The sequence below is a fragment of the Schistocerca serialis genome, chromosome 6 (assembly GCF_023864345.2).
Source record: "Schistocerca serialis cubense isolate TAMUIC-IGC-003099 chromosome 6, iqSchSeri2.2, whole genome shotgun sequence".
In the NCBI taxonomy this organism is placed as follows: domain Eukaryota; kingdom Metazoa; phylum Arthropoda; class Insecta; order Orthoptera; family Acrididae; genus Schistocerca; species Schistocerca serialis.
The window spans coordinates 184,321,112-184,343,383 of record NC_064643.1 but is presented as its reverse complement, the minus strand read 5'-3'; the positions used below and the strand labels follow the sequence as shown (position 1 = coordinate 184,343,383).

The window sequence follows — 22,272 nt, the reverse complement described above, 5'->3', positions numbered from 1 at the left end:
GTTTGGTGTCCGTCAGTTTACTCGCAGAGCGGGTCTAGTTCGTCATAGGCTACGACAGGACGAGTGTTGCCCACAAAGTAATGCACAACATGTTTTTCTCCAACAATTCTTTATTGAACATAATGAGAATTACACACACGAAAGAATCGTGCTTTTTCTATGAGTCGTGCTGGCCCCGGCTTATGCGTTGGTTTAAACCTTGACAGTTACTCTGCGTTTGGTCTCCCGCGGTTATTGCGGTTATGCCGTGGTTCTTCCTCTTTCTACGTGTGGCAGCAGCGGTGTGTATCGATATTCGCACCTTGTACTATCTTTGGTCTGGTGCTTACAGTTTCCGGCTAGCCGGTTTGCGGCAGTCGGTCGGTCGGTGTGGATCAGCCAGGAAATCTCCGCGCGGCGCAGTGGGCCGGGTCCGCTGGCGGTCTCTACGCAGTGTCGGAGTGTGTGGGAGCTGTTCAGATTGCTGCGAGGTTCGTGGCTCACCGACCCAGGGCATCAAACTTTAGTGGTGATTTAGTTATCGAAGCCATTCTGTTCACATTGTACCCTTGGTTTTCATGGTTGGCTGTTGGGGGTATTCCCGGGAGCAACAGCAAGTGTTAGAGTTGGCGAAAGTGTGACCACCATCCGGTGGAGTTTAACTGTATTTTGGTTATTTGAAGTCCAAGTGCACCAGTAGAATTTTTTGCCTTGTGGCCGTTAGCGTTCCGGTTACCTGCCCTGGCCGCTGACGTAAAATTCAGACAGTGTCCTATCCTTATCGTGTTGTCGCTGTCCAACACGTGTATGTGTAGTTGTGACAGCTTATGCATACTTGGTTGTGGGCGGCTACGCCTTTTGCGTTTTGGCATTGGAGTTCCTTGTGTACTGGTCGGGTGGAAAGCAAGTCGTCTTGTCGGTGGGTCCGTTGACTGTCTCTTGGTTGGGTTGCCGGCGGATCGGATATAGTTGGGCCGACTACCTGTCTCCCCTAAGCGAACGTTAATATTTCGAGTGCAGACCGACCCCCGAAAACCTCTGAGGAGCGCCGCTGACTGTACTGCCTTTTCTTATTGGCGTTTTATTGTGTATTTTAATGGCTCATAGCCGACGGTTTCAATTTGTATGTTTTTAGTTGGGTTTTAAATAATGCGCCTTCAGTCGTTTTAAAAATTGGAAGTTCCTTACTTGTCAAGTCTTGCACTGTTTGGGCCTTCAGCCTCATTTAAAAAAATTATTTAAGGATAAAGCCTTGGGCTTTCTGCTTTGTAAAAATTTATTGTATTTGTGTTTTGAATCATAGGCCTTCAGCCGTTTTAAAAGTAAAATTCCTTACTGTTAAGTCCTAGACTGTTTGGGCCTTCAGCCTCCTTTTTTAAAATTATTTAAGGATAAAGCTTTGGGCCTTCTGCATTTTAAAATTTATTATACTTGTGTTTTTAAATCATGGGCCTTCAGCCATTTTAAAATTAAAATTCAAATGGTTCAAATGGCTCTGAGCACTATGGGACTTACCATCTATGGTCATCAGTCCCCTAGAACTTAGAACTACTTAAACCTAACTAACCTAAGGACAGCACACAACACCCAGCCATCACGAGGCAGAGAAAATCCCTGACCCCGCCGGGAATCGAACCCGGGAACCCGGGCGTGGGAAGCGAGAACGCTACCGCACGACCACGAGATGCGGGCTAAAAAATTCCTTACTTGTCAAGTTTTAGATTGTTTGGGCCTTCAGCCTCATCTGAAATATCATTTAAGGACAAAACCTTGCGTTTTCTGCCCTTTTGAAAATTTATTGTAGTTGTGTTTTAAATCATGGGCCTTCAGCCGTTTTAAAAATGAAAGAGGTTGTGCCCTTAACCTATAAGATTGTGTGACATATTCAGTCGATAGTTAAGCTCGGAATTTGCGCTGTAACGTTTGGGCAACTAAATAAAGTTATATGTGTACCAGTGTAACTAACAGCCGCTCATTTTTGGCCCCTTTTCACAATTCCAACCCCCTGTTCTCTCCTGCGGATTTAACCAGGCGTTTCAGTCTACATATCATATTTTGCCACGTAATCTCCACCCCATTTTACGGCCTTCCTCAAGCGCGAAACAAGGGCGTGTATCCCCTGTCGGTACCAATCCTTGCCCCGGTGGCGGAGCAAATGCTTCACTGTGTGAATCACCTCCTCATCGACCTCCAAATGTCTTCCACGAATGGCATCCTTTAATGTCCCAAACAAGTGGAAGGCCGAGGGGGCTAGGTCAGGGCTGTAGGGTGGATGGGGTAACACTGTCCAACACTGTTATGTGATGTGTTCAGTAGTACTCAGACATGTGCGGGGCCGAGCTTTATCGTGTTGCAGTAAAACATCTCCTGGGTGGCTGTGGCGCCGAAGTCGCCGGAAGCGCGTCCCGAGTTTTGTTAATCTGCATCTACATCTACATTTATACTCCGCAAGCCACCCAACGGTGTGTGGCGGAGGGCACTTACGTGCCACTGTCATTACCTCCCTTTCCTGTTCCAGTCGCGTATGGTTCGCGGGAAGAACGACTGCCGGAAAGCCTCCGTGCGTGCTCGAATCTCTCTAATTTTACATTAGTGATCTCCTCGGGAGGTATAAGTAGGGGGAAGCAATATATTCGATACCTTGTCCAGAAACGCACCCTCTCGAAACCTGGACAGCAAGCTACACCGCGATGCAGAGCGCCTCTCTTGCAGAGTCTACCACTTGAGTTTGCTAAACATCTCCGTAACGCTATCACGGTTACCAAATAACCCTGTGACGAAACGCGCCGTGTTGACATACGCTTATGAATTAATGGTGCCTCCTCTTGGCATCACATCAATGACAATCACATCTTCACAGTCCCAAAACATGGTGATCATGACCTTGCCCCGGCCGGTGTGACCGAGCGGTTCTAGGCGCTTCAGTTTGGAACCGCGCGACCGCTACGGTCGCAGGTTCGAATCCTGCCTCGGGCATGGGTGTGTGTGATGTCCTTATGTTAGTTAGGTTTAAGTAGTTCTAAGTTCTGGGGGACTGAGGACCTCAGACGTTGAGTCCCATAGTGCTCAGAGCCATTTGAGCCATTTTTTGACCTTGCCGGCGGAAGCAGTTGCTTTGAATTTCTTCTGTGGGGAGTGGGAATGGTACCATTCCATCGACTGACGTTTAGTTTCGAGCTCAAAATGGTGAACCCAGGTTTCATCACCTGTCACAATCCAGGACAAGAAGCCCTTCCCCTCAGTTTCAGACCGAGCGAGGTGGCGCAGTGGTTAGAGACTGGACTCGCATTCGGGAGGACGATGGTTCAATCCCGCGTCCGGCCATCCTGATTTAGGTTTTCCGTGATTTCCCTAAATCGCTCCAGGCGAATGCCGGGATGGTTCCTTTCAAAGGGCACGGGCGACTTCCTTCCCCGTCCTTCCCTAATCCGATGAGACCGATGACCTCGCTGTCTGGTCTCCTTCCTCAAACCAACCAACCAACCCTCAGTTTCAAAACGTTGCAACAAATCAAGAAAAATGTGTTTTCTATGCAATTTGTGATCCACCGTTAGACCTCGCGGGACTATTTTGCACACACTTCTGAATATCCAAGAGCGCGGGTAATTACATCCACACTTCCTTTGCTGACTGACAGATACAGCTCCAGCTGCCGAGTCGTAATGTCTGTCCTCGCGAATGAGATCAGCTCGCTGTAACACGTCAGGTGACAGCCGTGGATGGCCTCCCCGACCGCTGCAAATCGTGGAGCTCCGCCGACCACAAGCTTTTCAGTTTCAGAATGAACAAATTGCTACCCAGCTGTCGACGGTACAACTACTGCTGCACAAGCTGCGTCGGCTGCACAACCACAACCGACCAGCCAACCAGCCCAACAAGTGCCGCCGACCAGTATACCAAAACAGGGACTCTACTCAAGCTAAGTAACAGCTTCTTGTTCCTGTAAATAAAGAACTGTATTAATCCACGTGTGCAATTGTGATGTAGAAAGAGGCTACTTCCCCCCCCCCCCACCTCCTCCCCCCCCCCCACCTCCTCCCCCCCCCCCACAATATCCTCTGCCTTGCTCCCTTGCGGTACAAGACTACAGTGGCGATCGAAGCTAATCAACTTGGCCGAAGATTTTGCTTGTGTTTCAGCTTGCAGGGGTGATCGTGTTCAAGTTTTATTTGTTAATTGGTTGTTGTGTTCTTGCATGTATTCCAGGAGGGGAGCCGCAGAACTAATCAAATACCTCTTTTCAGAGGCTTTGATTGCTTTTTGACATAACGTATTTGTGTAAACCATGAATTCCAACCCCTCTCCACCCCCTGACCCCACGCCTCAATCGCAGACGGCCAATGTAAAGGATCTGAGACAAGCTTTTCAGTTTCAGAATGAACAAATTGCTACCCAACTGTCGACGGTACAACAACTACTGCTGCACAAGCTGCGTCGGCTGCACAACCACAACCGACCAACCAACCAGCCCAACAAGTGCCGCCGACCAGTATACCAATTGTTCCGGCAATTAAAGGAAACAGAGGAGTAATTGATTGAATACGTGATTCAGTTCCAAGAACACTGTCAAGTTCATCATGTTCAAGGTACTACAAAGTACAATACTTTTTTCCGATTGCGAAATCCCCGATGTCCGGGTTAATACAAAAACTATTCCCAACTGCGTTTCCTGACGAACTCGTCTGTGACCAAGTAATCGCAGCATTAACTAAATACTGTCACCAATAAGCCCAAGTAGCTGCAGCTAGAGATCAGTTCTTTCGCTTGCAGAAAAAGCCGAAACAGACGTACCGCCAGTGGTACACAGAATCAAGGGGCATGGCTAGGAAGTGTAAGTTTAAGTGTAGTTGCAACTTTTACAGTGATTTAATGATATGTGATGCAATAGCACTCAATGTCCCTACTTGCAAATTCCATTGTATGAAAAATCAAGGAAAGTGTTTGTTGTAAATACACTTGTAGGACTTGTAAATAATAAACTTCAGCTATCAGTTGTATTGGCAGATCTAGATTTCAGCTAGAAACTAGTCATTGACAATGCACTATCATTTTTGATCAGTACATGTAATACCTGTTGGTCGGGCTTCATCCACAGTTCATTGAATACTTGTAGAACTGTTCAAGTATTTGCGTTTGCCTTTTGGCAGTGTTTCCGCACCCGCCATTTTTCAACGTTACTTGGAACAGCTGACTGCATTTTGTTCGAACTACCTTGACGATATTGTCGTCTCAGGTCGTACGCCAGATGACCACATTGTCAATTTGCGTACTCTTTTTCGAGTGTTTTCAGATGAAGGACTCAAGTGTCCTCTCGAAAAGTGTGGCCTTCTTTTTTAGACTGAAATACAGTATTTAGGTCATGTGATAAACAGGCAGGATGTGCACCCACTCCAATCTCATTTGCTTCCAATCCGAGACCTGCCTGTTCCTCGCAATGCGTCTGAACTGCAGTCAGTACTAGACAAGATTACGTACTATATTCGGTTCATACCGAATGTCGCTCAGATCGCGGCTCCATTGCATCGCCTGCGTCGCAAAAATGTACCTTTTTGTGGACTAATGACTGCAAGGATGCATTTCAGGAACTCAAAAATGCTTTGGTTGGTGACAGATATTAACACATTTTGATCCTACTTAGTCCGTAGTTTTGCAAGTCGATGCTTCTTCCTACGGAATCGGCGTTGTGTTTTCGGACAGAATTGGTGCACAAGAGAGAGCCATTGCTTTTGCCTCGGAGTTGTTAACTCATACTCAGTGCAATAGTTGACAAACTGAAAAAGAAGCTCTCGCTGTTTATTCTATTCTCTTTTTGTCTGCACTGCACCTCGTGGTTTGATGGTGGCATTGTAGTCTTGTCACAGTCGACAAGGGACTGGACAGAATAGGTGAATGGAATGGTTAGAATCAACGTATCATTTTGAAATGAAATCCCCTCGGAATCGTCTGATTTACTTAGACTACATTTCATTACCCTCAAAGCGTTCTACTTACATTTCAAATATAGACTTTAATAATAAAATGGGAAGGTACTGATAATCAGAAATCAGAGAGAGGTTGTGATCAAAATGACAATAGATTTATTCATCGTTAACATCACAAGACAACAAAAATGACTAAAGAAACGTCAAACAAACATTTTTATTTGACAAACGCTTTCACTAACATGGGGTCTATGGTGGACAAAGTGTTCAGCTGGGGATCAACACACGACACTAACCGCAACACTAATCGCTTTATCTGACTTCATACACGTGAATCCGGGGTATAGCACAACAACTACCCCCCCAATCAAGCATCTATACCATTCCAAAAAGCCGGCCGGAGTGGCCGAGCGCTTATAGGCGCTTCAGGCTGGAACCGCGCGACCGCTACAGTCGCAGGTTCGAATCCTGCCTCGGGCGTGGATGTGTGTGATGTCCTTAGGTTAGTTAGGTTTAAGTAGTTTTAAGTTTTAGGGGACTGATGACCTCAGATGTTCAGTCCCATAGTGCTCAGAGCCATTTGAACCATTTGAACCATTCCAAAAAGAAAAATATGGTTCGAAAGAACAGCGTGCTGAGAAGCATATATTGGAGCCCTATGCGATAGCAGCGAATACTTTACCCTCCTGCTGGTCAGGGCGGCACACCACTAAGCGTTCGGCGACTGAAGTCATGGACGGCCGCAATCTGTTATTAATGGCACGCCCCTAAAAAATGGAAGTATGCGGTCTCGTCTTCGGTTAATTCGGAATGCAGATACTTTCCTATGAGCCTCTGAAACCCTGGTGGATTCCAGTGCGCAGGTGGGCCCGTTTGCTGGTCTGCCAAACCAATTTGACTCCGTGCGACAACTATGCATGACAGAATATGTCAAATGTTTAGACGGCCGACCCAAGACAAATATGTACACCCACGCATCACTCGTTGTGTGCGTGATGCTAGAAGCAGTACCTCTGACGGTTCAGAAGGTGACTGGCACAGGCTCTAAGTGGCACACTAGAAAAGGACACATGTCTCACCGTTTAGGTAGAGACCCGCAGTTTTTTACTAGCGAAGCGCCAGTACAAGAGTGATCTTCTCTTTCTATATGCTTTCCTCCTCAGCTCGGTAGCAAAAGCCAATTTACATCTTCGACTTCACCCAATTTAGCACAAGCCAATCACGAGCTGGAGCGCGGCATTCGAAGCTCGGAGAGCGCCCCTTGCTCTGCATGCACCGATTTGACCAATCGGAGAGTTTAAAGTTAATTGCGAGAAAAGAAAAAAAGATTCAGCTTCGCAGCCTCTTTCCCGTGCGTTTTCGCCGTGTCTTTTGCTAACACTATGACCAGGATGGAACCACACCCCTCCATAAAAAGCTTGTTATCTCCCCTGTTCTGTCCATTTCAAAGTTACCAAAGAACGGCCATAAACTCGGTAAAAGCCTTGTGATTTCAGAAATATGTTTTGTGATAGAGCCTGGACGTCTGGGCGCCAGTGGCATGTCCTACGGAAATTCGCAGAACGTTCACAGTTGTTTTGTAGGCTTCCTTCCTAACAAGGGACCATCCTCTACTTTATTGCTGGTATACAATGCGCCGGCCATTCCAGTGGCGACTTCTCGGCGCTTGTCAGTCTACCTGGACGTGGCTGCCTCCCGACCGGAGCCAACAAAACTGCCTGCACAATTAGCTCGCAAAACTCGGCCGTCTGGAAATGTTGCCACTGAGCATTGCATGGTATAAACTATGCAGCTCACACAACACACAGGATGGTAGAAATAAAACGCAGAGAGGATGCTCCTCACTGAAAAAAATGTGGAAGACATCACAACATATGGAAGCTGGAAGATTTCGTGGCATTTGGCATTCTAGAGCGTTTCCGACACCTGTCCGAAGGTGATGACTTATACAGTTAATGGCATCTCCCACAGCGACAGTGTAGTAGATGTCTCATTGTCCCATGTACTAGATCGCAACCGCAGATAGATGAATATACAGTATGTCTCTTTGTCCATATATACCAAAGTATACCAGACAGTGTCATATACCAATACAATCAGACTATCCACATATTTCCAGCGCATCGATCATAGAGCAGGATTTACGATTACGACTGGCCATCTTTCCCTGTGTGGATAGGCCTCACAGAGTATTCTCCGAATTAGGAGTGCCCTGGAACTTCTCAACCCTTGTCAAATTATTTATGTTGTTCATCTTACAATCTCATCTCGAAATACTATGCATTACATTCAAATTCTCTTCCACATTGTTTTCCTTCTTAGCCAGTATTGCAATGTCATCAGCAGCCTTCAAAGATTTTATTTCTTCTCCCTGAAGTTTAACACCCATCCAAAACTTCTCATCAGTTTCCTTTGCTGCTTGCTCAATGTAGCGATTAAATAACGTCAGGTATAAGTTACAAACTCAACTCACTCTTTTCTCAACTTCTGATTCCTTTTCAACTTCTGCGACACTTACAGCTGCAGTCTGCTCATTGTACAAGCCGAAGATATGTTTCTCTCCCTACCTATACGATTGTACATATGTTCAAGAACTTGTTCTTCTTCTAGCAACAGTCTGCCAAAGTTCACTGTCGATACCAAGTGCAGTTCACACATCGAACAGATGTACGCAACTATAGGTCTGTATCGTAGACATCACCATACAGGAATAGTAGGGTAAGGGCGGTGCTAGGACACTTTTAATGTCAAACTGATGTGCAAATTAACTAACTCGATCAATTAATTACCCAAAGCTGCCGGATGATGTCATGAGTTTCCCTCAACCAGCACGTCTGTCCCCATCCCCTCCCAGTCCCTCCCCGTACTGTAATTTAAATGACAGCCAATGACACAGCAGAATGCTTCCCAATTTCTGTACCATTGCTAAACAATGCTTCGACCACTTTATAAGTACTATATAGGGTGAGTCATCTAACGTTACCGCTGGATATATTTCGTAAACCACATCAAATACTGACGAATCGATTCCATAGACCGAACGTGAGGAGAGGGGCTAGTGTAATTGGTTAATACAAACCATAAAAAAATGTACATGTGCGTCAGTGAAAAAGACCAATAAAAAGGTGTTAGCATGTGGACGTAATGTGTTGTTCCAGTCTCTTCTGTACCTAAGGTCCATCACCGTTCCCTTTGGATTCCTACGTAATTCCGTGCTCTCCGATACACACGATCGAACAGCGGAGGAGTGGTACTCAAGCGTCAACTTTAAGTTACAATATCTCCAGATGTAATTAACATTTTACAATGCAACAAACGGCACTGATTACATATTTGTTTATATGTTCAGATGTGCTAACAAAATTAACGGGGTTCCATTTAAAAAAAACGTAGGTTTGTGTTAAAAACATACTTCCGTGCATTTTTTTATGGTTTGTATTAACCAATTACACTAGCCCCTTTCCTCACGTTCGGTCTGTGGAATCGATTCGTCAGTATTTGATGTGGTTTACGAAATATATCCAGCGGTAACGTTAGGTGACTCACCCTGTATACTAGATTGAGAATTGAGATCGATGACTGTGCAGTACATTCATTCAGCCATATACACCAAAGTATACTAGACAGCATCCTATATCAATGCAATTAAGTTATCTACAAAATTTCCACTGCATTTGGATTGGTGCCTTGAGTAAGATCGGTGTTGCAGGGAGGATTGGTCAAGGACAGTGTGGGAGGGATCTGTCAGTCTCTGACTTTATCCAAGGAATGCGAGAATTGTGATAACGATCCACACAGGGAAAGATGGCCAGTCATAATGGTAAATTTTGCACTACGATCGATGTGCTGGAAATATGTAGATAGCCTGATTGCATTGGGATACAACACTGTCTGGTATACTTTGGTATATATGGCTAAATGGACATACTGCACATTCATCTGTCTGCGGTCGCAATCTAGTACATGGTACCTGCAGAGTAGCGGAGGGGTCATTTAGTGATGATACAGAAAATGGGAAGCAATCTGCTGTGTCATTGGCTGGCCTTGAAATTACAGAATATGTGGTAAAATTGGTAAAACTTATCGCACCATGAACTGTGGTACGAACATTGTCCCATATCAATGGTGTGTTTTCCATCCTGTCCATCCGCTGGTATGCTGTTGGTTACCACATAATGATTGACTGTCACTACTTGGTTGAGATGGAAGGAGCCTTGGTGGAACACCGGATATTGTCACTGTTACTTATAACTGTGGAACACAGGATTACACGTAATTGTTTGGAAGCGTTCCTCAATGCTGTAGACTTGTTCTATTTCCATATGCTGTGATGCCCTCCACATGTTTTTTTCTTTTTCACCAGTAAGATAATAGTACCTCTTTTTATTTTTACCACCTCACACATGTTGTGGACAGCACCCTCTGGCGATGGTCAAGACAGGAACAGTAATCATGTACATGACTGCAAAATGAGGAAACAAAGCTCTTCAAAATGGGACACTGAGACATCCACTATACTGTCGCTCTGGAAGACGAGATTAACTGTATAAGCCATCACCTTCGAATAGCTGTCGGAAGCGCTCTAGAATGCCACAAAATCTTCCAGCTTCCATATGTTGTCATGTTTTCCACATTTTTTTCAGTGAGGAACATCGTCTCTGTGTTTTATTTCTACCGTCCTGTGTGTTGTGTGAGCTGCATAGTTTATACCATGCAATGATCAGCTTTCTGTGAGAGCCAAACATGCTAACGGCAGTTTAGCGCCTGATGCAGATTTCAAAGTCATTGTAGGAAAGACGAAGTGTATCTCGGTGTACAAAAATGTAGTCATACAATGCTTGGATGTGTTACAGCCCGAAAAAGAGAAATATATTAAACTAGTTACGGAGGAACAACACAGGAACCCTCTCTTGTGATGGATAGTCTGTAGGATATGGTCTTCCTTAGTACTGTCGACAAAACGTAGTGCAGATTTGTGCAAGTGACTTTGAACACTGGCCTCAGCTCCAATGGAACAATACATGTATACGTAGTATGTTCGATGTCAACATGCAGACGGTATTTGTTTTTCCCATGTATTGGAAGAGAGAGAGAGAGACGTAATAAAATATTATAGGAATTTCTATTACAAGGAGAAGTATAAGTCGTCAAAGTTTTGATGCTTACAGTTCTATCAAAACTACACTAATTTTCCTCTTAAAACTGTAGAAATCGGCTGTATCTATTTCTGTGGAATTTTGACTGTTTTTATTATTATTGTCACTATTGTAAAGTAGACACCACTTGAATTATAGCTCATTGTGAAACCTTCAAATAATAATGACATGTGAGTAGACTGCGTGAAACAGGTTGTGATGATCGAATTGCTTACAAAACTAGAATGCAAGAATCGAAGTATCAGAAGAGAAAGACATGGTAAAATTTTATAGAATGTGTTGTGACTTGGCAAGACAGCCAAGCCACTAGGAGAGGAAGCCGAAAGGCACGCGTTTAAGCTCACGCAGGCTGGCGTGAGGTCTGGAACAGGTAAAGCAATTATACTAGCAAAAAAGGTACGTAGCTTCTGGAATACTTAACTTTAATCCATAATTGGTGAACATCGGTCTGACGTTACATGCATCACAAGATAAATAGCAATTGATAATGGCGCCTTGCTAGGTCGTAGCAAATGACGTAGCTGAAGGCTAGGCTAACTATCGTCTCGGCAAATGAGAGCGTAATTTGTCAGTGAACCAAGTGGGCTGTACAACTGGGGCGAGTGCTAGGAAGTCTCTCTAGACCTGCCGTGTGGCGGCGCTCGGTCTGCAATCACTGATAGTGGCGACACGCGGGTCCGACGTATACTAACGGACCGCGGCCGATTTAAAGGCTACCACCTAGCAAGTGTGGTGTCTGGCGGTGACACCACATTCCTCCCCCGCAAATCGGCGGACGGTTGTGGTATAAGGCTTCCGCCCGCCGTGGAGAGGACCCCATGTTGGCGTATGCGACGAGGTGGGGAGCCTAACAACAGGCGAGGCTGTCCCACCCGCACCCTGCCATTCGGTCCGAGGGGAGCTAGGAAACGCCTGAAAACCTAGTCCAGGTTGCACGCCAACATGCGGTGTACGCGCCCGTAGAGAGACAGGAGAGGCCGAAGGGTCGACCTCCATCGGGTCGGGGCACCCGACGGGCGAAGACGCCATGTGGTCCGGAGCGGGCAAGGGTTCCATGGCGGAGGACAAAGGGTCACGGGAAGCGATCGGCGGCGCGTGATCCAGGGAGGTGCCCGGCGGTTGCAGCGACGCGTCCACTGCGGGCGTCGCCGGCGGGAGAACAGGCGGCGGCACGTCGCCATGGGGCAAAATGGAAGGCAGCGTCGCTAACACCTGGGGCTGAGGCGAGCCAGTGGATGGGTCCCCAGGGCGCTGACCGGACGGAACCGTCGCTGAAAGCAGACGGGGAGCGGCAGAACTCGTGTGACGACAGAGGCGCAGCTGATTGAGATGCCGACGCACCTCACCAGAGACCCCCAAAACCAGATACATAGCGCGGCCGAGGCGGCGAAGAATGCGCCCTTCGAGCCAACGCCGTGAACCTCGATAGTTACGATAGTAGACAACGTCGCCTAGGGCAAAAGCAGGTGTCTGCCGCTGCACAGAAACCTGATGCGTCGGATGTAGCAAAGACATCAAGGTTCGATGAGGACGACCGTGGAGCAACTCAGCCGGCGAGCGACCATCTCGGGGTTGAGAGCGATACGAGGACAAAAAGAGCAATAACGCGTCCTCCCGAGAATGCAACTCTTTCAACTTCAACATCTGTGACTTGAAAGTCCTGACCAAACGTTCAGCGGCACCGTTTGACTGTGGCGAAAATGGCGCGTACGTCAGATGTTGAATACCATTGGCCTTGCAGAATGACTGAAATTCTGCGGACATGAATTGTGGGCCATTGTCGGAAACAATAGCCTGTGGAAGACCTTCAATGCAAAAGATAGCGGATAACGCTCGGATGGTGGCAGATGACGTCGTGGAAGGCATCCGGACAACAAAAGGAAAATTGCTGAATGAATCGACCAGAACCAACCATCGAGCATTCCAGAATGGACCAGCAAAATCGATGTGTAAGCGTTGCCAATGGGCACTGGCTTTCGGCCATGCAAAGAATTTCCGCGGTGGTGCGGATTGTTGTTCGGCACACGCCATCCAAGAAGAGCACATATTCGTAATCGCAGCATCGATTCCGAACCAAGTACAGTGCTGACGAGCAAGTTGTTTCGTTCGCACTATACCCCAATGTCCTTGGTGGAGAAGCCGTAAGACAGTGGACTGTAACGAACGTGGGACCACGACCCTGGACTGATCATTATCAGAACGCAACAGCAAAACACCACGTCGTACAAAAAGTCTTTCCTTGTGAGCAAAAATTCGGCGAACCAACGGATCCCCGATCCGTGACTTTGACAAGGGCCATTGCGTGGCAACAAAACGCAACACGGTAGCAAGGACAGGGTCAGCAGCTGTGGCTGTAGCTATACGACGAAACTCAATCGGAAACGATTCGACCACGTCATCGGTTTCCGCATCAACGAACATGCAAGCAAGTTCGGAGGAATCGAATGCTCTATCCTTAGCAACAGGTAAACGGGACAACGCATCGGCGTTTCCGTGCTTAGCAGTGGACCGATACAAGATATCGTAGCGGTACTGCGAGAGGAAAATTGACCAGCGAATGAATTTCTGCGCTGTATGTGGAGGTACAGGCTTGTTCGGATGAAAAAGCGATGTCAAAGGTTTGTGGTCTGTGATGATTGTAAAGTGACGACCATACAAGAAATCATGAAACTTTGTAACACCAAATACGAGAGCCAATGCTTGTTTCTCGACCTGTGAATAATTTCTTTGCGCAGACGAGAGCAATTTGGACGCAAAGGCAATAGGGCGATCGTGCGAACCATCTTTGTGCGCAAGCACAGCACCGATCCCGAATTCCGATGCATCCACCATCAACAAAAGAGGTTTCTGGGGATCGAATGGCGTAAGGCAAGTATTGGAAAGCAACACCGATTTCAACTGGCGAAAGAGGGGTTCGCATTCCGTCGTCCAGACGAACGGAACACCTTTACGGCGCTGAAATGGAAGAGGCGTGACGCACATATTTATGATAGTAATTGATTTTTCCCAGCACACTCTGTAGCTGCTTCAAATTCTGCGGCGAAGGCAAGTCTTGTATGGCACGGAGGTGCTCTGGAGTGGGATGTATGCCTTGGGCATTGGGTACATGGCCCAGATAGGGTAAGTCCCGAGCAAAAAACACACATTTGTCCTTCCGCAAGCGAAGACCATTTTGTCGCAAGACCTGAAATAATGTTCTGAGACTGGCTAAATGTTCTTCTTCCGTCTTTCCGGAGATCACAATATCGTCCAGATAGTTAGCCGCAGTAAGGACGGACGCACAAACAGTTTGTAGATATTGCTGAAACAAGGCAGGGGCGGATGCACACCCGAATGGCAGTCTTTTGAATCGGTACAAACCAAGATGCGTGTTAACCACCAGAACGCGCTGGGAGTCTTCGTCCACCGGTATTTGCAAGTACGCATCTGCTAGGTCCAACTTCGAAGAGTATTTACCCCGGCACAGTTTGTCAAAAAGATCATCCGGGCGGGGTAAAGGAAAAGTTGCAATCACTAGTTGTGGATTCACTGTTGCCTTGAAGTCCACACAAAGTCTCAATTTTCCGGAAGGTTTTTGCAAAATTACTAAGGGTGATGCCCAGAGAGAAGCCTGTACACGTTCAGTCACACCTTGTGATTCCAAATCGTGTAATGTTCTTGCGACCTTATCACGCAATGCGTGGGGAACATTGCGCGCTCTGAAAAATTTCGGTTGCGCGTTTACTTTCAGTTCCAAATGTGCTTTATAGTTCGTAGCGCAACCAAGGCCCGGTGCAAAAATGTCTGTAAACTCGTCACATAGACGAGAAACTCTGTCTGAAGGCACAGTCTGGTTCACTGATAGGACCTGATTGACTATAGACAAGTTAAACAACTGAAATAAATCGAAACCAAACAAGTTCACTGCAGAAGAAGAACGAAGGACGTGCAATGACACAAGTTTCGTTTGCCCTTTGTATGTTGCAAGAAGGCTGCACTGTCCTAACACAGGGATCGCTTGTCCTGAATAACTATGTAACTTAACATTGGCAGCACGCAACGGAGGTGTGCCCAGCTGTTTGTACGTGTCGTGATTGATCAGTGAAACTGCAGCTCCGGTATCGAGCTGGAATGGTATCACGTGGCCATTAATGTCCAAGTCAAGTTTATTGTCCTGCTGACGACAAGAGCGACTGTCTCGTGCAACGTGAACTGACACTGGTACAGAATCACTGGGTACTTGACGGGATTTCCGGCGATGTCGGCGCACTATTTATGGGGCGAACACAGTCACTGTTAGAGAGAGTGGCACTGGGCGGAGTGGAATGAACTACATGAATTTCCATGGGCGAAGGTTCACGAGCCTGAGTATTCTGGGTTCGATTCCGATTCCGGCGCGAAGCAAAGGGTCTGGAATGGTTGTGAGTGTCCGTTCTGAGCTTTTTCTGGCAAACACTTTGAACATGTCCTTCTTTATTACAGAAAAAGCAAATAGTCCGGCGTGACGGGCAATTCTCACGCGAATGTCTAGTAGCACACCGCGGGCATGATTTCACTGCATTTGCTTGCTGGCGCGGGACACGTGGCTGAGAGCTAGGCGGCTTTGGCGCGGCCGGGCGCTAGGACTTTACTGTTCCGTGCAGCGCGCCCGGCGGTCCGGTGAACCTGACACACGGGTGGTGAAGTTTCAAATGATTCCTGAGCAAAGTCAAGTGTGTCCTGCCGATCCAATATGTCCATCACTTGTTGAAGGGAGGGACTGACTAGTTTCAAAATCTGTTCCCTTACACGAACATCAGAAACGTTCTGTGCAATAGCATCACGTACCATGGTATCTGAATAAGGGAGTCCACATTCATACGCAAAAGCACAATCCCTAGTAAGGCCTTGCAAAGTTGCAACCCACTCCCGATTAGTTTGACCGGCCGTACGTTTTGTACGAAAGAAGGTATACCTTTTTGCAACTACATTGACTGATTCTTTGAAATATGCATCTAATGCAGACAAAATTTCGTCGTAGGACAGAGTTGCTACGTCGCGTTGGGGAAACAATTTGACTATCACACGGTACGTGGACACGCCGATGCACGATAATAAGAAAGGCTGCCACTCGTTACCTTGAATTCTGTAGGCGGCGAGGTGGAATCCAAATTGGCGTGACCACTCCGTCCAGCTTTCCAGTGCCGCATCAAAAGGAAGAAAAGGTGGTGCAACTGCGTGTTGTGGCTGCGTGAGCGGTGAAGCGGCGGCGGCCGCATCGTTTTGCATTGCACGTTGACCCTAGACGAGCTGTCCAAGGGCATCCAGTAAGGCCTGCGTCTGCTGATTCCGTAAGCGATAAAATTCGGACAGTACATCTGGAGATGGTGGCGAAGCCATTACACAAGTAAATCAGGGCAGAAGTGGTACAAACGCGATTTAGTTCGTCGCCAATCCTCGGCGCCAAACTGTTGTGACTTGGCAAGACAGCCAAGCCACTAGGAGAGGAAGCCTAAAGGCACGCATTTAAGCTCACGCAGGCTGGCGTGAGGTCTGGAACAGGTAAAGTAATTATACTAGCTAAAAAGGTACGTAGCTTCTGGAATACTTAACTTTAATCCATAATTGGTGAACATCGGTCTGACGTTACATGCATCACAATATAAATAGCAATTGATAATCGCGCCTTGCTAGGTCGTAGCAAATGACATAGCTAACTATCGTCTCGGCAAATGAGAGCGTAATTTGTCAGTGAACCATCGCTAGCAAAGTCGGCTGTACAACTGGGGCGAGTGCTAGGGAGTCTCTCTAGACCTGCCGTGTGGCGGTGCTCGGTCTGCAATCACTGATAGTGGCGACACGCGGGTCCGACGTATACTAACGAACCGCGGCCGATTTAAAGGGTACCACCTAGCAAATGTGGTGTCTGGCGGTGACACCACAGAATGTACTGTTACAAGACAGGCTCTCATGATTTGATTCTTAAAAGCCAGTGTAGTATATCATCTCATTGGTAAAACAGGACCTGCTACAGTGTACAAAACGATAATATTTTCTTGAATTATAGCATGTTGTTGTCGAATGTAAAATGACAGTGTTTTCTTCCGACATGTGAGCAAATGGCATGAAAGGTTGTATTCTGTAATGTTATTTCAACTATCTGAAATGTTTGTAATACACATGTGCATGACACTTTATTTAAAGACGCTGATTTGACCGTGAAAGATTCTCTTAGGTCGTGTAATTTGTCCATGAGGCTGAAAGACATGCTTAACATACATTTTTTTCTTCAGAGTTTAAATTCTCTCTTTTTCTTTACTCCAGAGATGGTTCCGAAATAATGAGGACATTCTGCAGTGATCGGTAGTTTCCACAGGAAAATAGTGGAAGTTTTTTTCCGATTTTACGTGGGGTGGACATGTGTATGCAGTCTGGTCATCTGTAATCGGCGGCGGTGCATTTTGTTGGATGTCGCAAAATATTGAAATGCGAATTGCGACCTGCAGTCCAACACCTATACCAATTTTGCTCATAAAACTAATTTCCTATCTTCATGGAAAAAGCACTCCGTCTTCAGGCCACTGATGGCCCATCGGGACCATCCGACCGCCGTGTCATCCTTAGGTGAGGATTCGGATCGGAGGGGCGTGTGGTCAGCACACCACTCTCCCAGTCGTTATGATGGTTTTCTTTGACCGGAGCCGCTACTGTTCGGTCGAGTAGCTCCTTGGTTGGCAATACGAGGCAGAGTGCATGCCGAAAAATATCAAGAGCTCATGGCAGCCCGGATGGTCACCCATCCAAGTGCCAGCCACGCCCGACAGTGCTTAACTTCAGTGATCTGATGGGAACTAGTGTATCCACTGCGGCAAGGCCGTTGCCTGTTTTCATGGAAAGAGGACATTTATTATCGTCACGATAGATGCTTGAGTAGAAGAGATGTTTAATACAATTGTTACAGCGCAGTGTTTTTTCCCCTCAGAACGACGTGCGCTTGCTCTCGGGCCTCTGGAGGCGTGATGGGTGAGTTCCATAGGAGGTGACAGCTGTCCTTTCAAACAAACAACCCACGGTCAGGATAGCCTTCATTTATCTCGGTTTTGTCCCATGGGATGTCGGCATCGCGCTCTATGGTCTGTGTGGCTTTTGTCGGCGTCAATAACGCTGACTGCCCAGCCACACGCTCTTCGGGGTCGCATTGTACTGAAGACTCTGCAGCCAGATCGGTGAGACGCTGTTCCGGGGTCTGTGGTCGCTTTAGGCAGAGGGCATCCTGTTTTCTAAGCAGTGGACATTTGATAAAAGCAATCTGGAGGATTCTCAGGAATTTTTTTGTTGTTCCAGGAGGAGAGTCAGGTCACGTCTACGTTTAACAGATTGATGAAGTGTCTTGTTCTTGTCTTTTGTCTATCTGTGACTGATTTCTACAGACTGAAGACAGTATATCAATGCCATCAGAAGAATCTCTTTGTAGACCGTCAGTGACAAGACAGAACAGGCCTCTATCCCTACCTACGATGAGGAGAGGGAGGGATGGGGGTTGGTAGAGCGGGATGGTAAGACTGGCTCCAAGTTGGTTAGTTCGTGACTGCACATCAAGGAGGACACAGCTGCAGTTGCTGCCCCTCTGCAATTTTCTGGGGTCAGTTTTTGTGGTAGTTGTGTCATTACGATGATTTTTCCCAATCTCAGTACATGTGTTGCATTATGATCCGTTGATTACGAGTGCTGTTTCTTTTTTTCGTGACAATTTCGATACGTAATCACAGCAATGAAGCAGTTTCCATCAGTTATAGTTGCATGTATTGGCTTTGATTGCCTGGACTGGAGGGTGATTGTCGAGCAGGTGTCTGTAGCCAACTCTGATGTCAAAAATCGATAGGTACAGTCCTCTGCTGTGTGCTTACAGGTAATAGACTTATGAAACTGCTCTCCATCCAACAGCAGCATCATGTCAGCTGAAAGTGATTCCCGCAAAAAAAAAGATAGTATCTTGCACCCCAACCTTTTCCCTGCCAGGATGTAGGTGAAGGCTACAGTTTGAGTATGTCTGCCACTAGTTTAGAGTTGTATTACGAATTTTTTCCCAGCAGGATAACCCCCCCCCCCCTCCCAATGCTTCCCTCCAGTAATAAATTGACAATCTGTTGCTGTCTCAGAATGTGTCCTACCAACCGACTTGTCCCCTTCTTTTAGTCGGACTGTGCCACAAATTTCTTTTCTCCCCAATTCTGTTCATTAGCTTCTCATTAGTTACGTGGTGTACCAATCTAATCTTCAGCATTTTTCTGTAGCATCACATTTCAAAAGCTTCCATTCTCTTCTTATCTAAACAGTTTATCATCCATCTGTACTCGATGTTAACATTTATCTCTTCTTCAACGCCTTTCTTGCTTTTGCCAGTCTACATTTTATATCCTCTCTACTTCGGCCGTCAACAGTTATTTTACTCCCCAAATAGCAAAACTCCTTTACTACTTCAAGTGCCTCATTTCCTAATCTCTTTCCTTCAGAATCACCTGACTTAATTCGATTACATTCCATTATCCTCGTATTGCTTCTGTTGATGTTCATCTTATATCCTCCTTTCAAGACACTGTCCATTCCGTTCAGCTGCTCTTCCAGATCCTTTACTGTCTCTGACAGAATTACAATGTCATCGGCAAACCTCAAAATTTTTATTTATTCTCCCCAGATTTTAATTCCTACATCACATTTTAGTTTTCTTTCCTTTACTGCTTGCTCAATACACAGATTGAATAACATCGGAGATAGGCTACAATCCTGTCTCACTCCTTTCCCAACCATGCTTCCCTTTCATGTACCTCGATTCTTATGACTGTCACCTGGTTTCTCTATAAATTGTAAATAGGCTCTCGCTCCCTCTATTTTACCCCTGCATTCTTTAGAAATTGAACTAGAGTATTCGACCCACCATTATCAAAAGCTTTTTCTGTGTCTACAAATGCCGTAAACGTAGATTTGGCTTTCCTTAACCTATCTTCTAAAATAAGTCGCGGGTCATTGCCTCTCGTGTTCCTACAAATCTTCTGAATCCGAGGTCGGCTTCTGCCCGTTTTTCCATTCGTCTGTAGAGAATTCGTGTTAGTATTTTGCAACCATGACATATTAAATTGGTACATCGGTCATTTTTAGACCTTTCAGCATCTGCTTTCTTTGGAATTGGAATTATTACATTATTCTTTATGACTGAGGGTATTTCGCCCGTCTCATACGTCTTGCTCACAAGATGGAGGAGTTTGGTCATGGCTGGCTCTTCGAAGGATATCAGTAGTTCTAACGAGATGTTGTCTATTCCCGGAGCCTTGTTTCGACTTAGATCTTTCAGTACTCTGTTAAATTCTTCACTCAGTATCATATATCCCATCTCAACTTCATCCGCACCCTCTTCCATTTCCATAATGCTACCCTATATACTCCTTCCACCTGTCTGCTTTCCCCTCTTTGCTTAGGACTGGTTTTCCATCTGAGCTCTTGATATTCATACAAGTGGTTCTCTTTTCTCCAAAGGTCTCTTTAATTGTCCTTTAGGCAGTATCTATCTTTCCTTTATTGCTATATACTTCTAAATCCGTACATTTGTCGTCTAGCCATTCTTGCTTAGCCATTTTTAACCATTTTACCAAAAAAAGTGTTATAGGGAGATTAATATCCGTTGTATGGATATACAGGGCGTTTCACAATTCATGTTACACACTTTTAGAGGTTGTAGACGGCAATTTGTGGATCAACTTTTACATAGGAACTTGTGTCTGGAAAGTCACCCAACGGTGCTAAAGACCTTCAAAGTTATAGGCTCCGGCGTCTGTTAAATGTATGTATATAGAGGATGATTCCGTGGTGATGTTACAGACTTCTTAGGATGATGGAGAAGGATAAATGTATCAATCTGAGGCAAGGATCGCTGGGCAGGAAACGAACGAGTGGAAAGTTACATGCGAAAACCGTCCTGATGCTTCTGACAGTGGAATACCTGCCACGGTAGTGTTGCTGCCAAGACTGTAGGATAGACAACTTCCAGAGCTGGTAGTATGGACCAAAACAAGGAAAAAGGCCCGGTAAAAATGGGCTCAAAATGCATACGTAGAGAGCTATCAGCATTTGTTCATCTTCGCTACTGAGAAAGACATCTCGGCTATTCAACAGGTCCTCATAGCACTTAAGGTATGCATTTTTGAGCCCATGTTTGCGGGACATTTTTTCCTTGTTTAAGTACATACTGCCCCCTCTGAAAATTTCCTGCCCTACAACCTTAGCAACAACAGTATTTCACTGTCAAATGTATCAGAACGGTTTTCGCTTAGAACTTTCGACTCGTTCGTTTCCGATACAGTGACCCTTGCTTCAAATTGATGCATTTATTCCTCTCCAATACCCTAGAAAGTGTGTAACATCATCACGGAATCACCTTGTGTATTGGTTCAAATGGCTCTGAGCACTATGGGACTTAACTTCTGAGGTCATAAGCCCCCTAGAACATAGAACTACTTAAACCTAACTAACCTAACGACATCACACACATCCATGCCCGAGGCAGGATTCGAACCTGCGACCGTAGCGGTCACACGGTTCCAGACTGTAGCGCCTAGAACCGCTCGGCCACATCACCTTGTGTATATTCATACATTTACACTCTCTGTAGCGTCTTTGGATGACGTTACCGGACACGAGTTCCTGTGTAACACTTGACCCATCAGGTCCCCTTTACAACCTCTAAAAGTGCGTAACATGAACTATGGAATACCCTGTATAATTACTTTGCTGATAATAATGTTTGCGAAGCCTTCGTGGATGATGGTGTTCTATGTAGAAAAGTTACAAAGTTAGAAAATTATAGGCAAATACAAGAAGATCTTTACAGAGTCGAAGCTTGGTGAGGAAGGGCAGTTGACGATCGATATAAAGAAAATATAAATACGACGAAATGCTTATTATCGTATAATCACACAATTGTCAAGGAAGCACTTCAGTCGTATCAATAAAATATTTGGGGCTAGGGATATGGAGCGAATTAAAGTGGAGAAGATATAAAACTGAGAGACAGGTGCCAGATCAAAGTTTATTAGAATAATCCCCAGGAAGAGCAGAGCCACCTACGATGAAGGTAGCTTACAAAACTGACGACCGACAGATACTTGGGTATTGCTCCTCGGTCTGAGTCATTTACCAGTTAGGATCGACAGAGAGGAACCACAGAAGAGTAGCCCATTTCGTGACAGCTCTGTTGGGTAAGCCCC

General features: G+C 46.0%; 1 pseudogene; it reads right to left on the bottom strand.

The window, feature by feature from the left end:
• Positions 1 to 17,778: 17,778 nt before the first annotated feature.
• On the bottom strand, positions 17,779 to 17,896 carry LOC126485701 (5S ribosomal RNA; annotated as a pseudogene).
• Between the last annotated feature and the right edge of the window lie 4,376 nt (positions 17,897 to 22,272).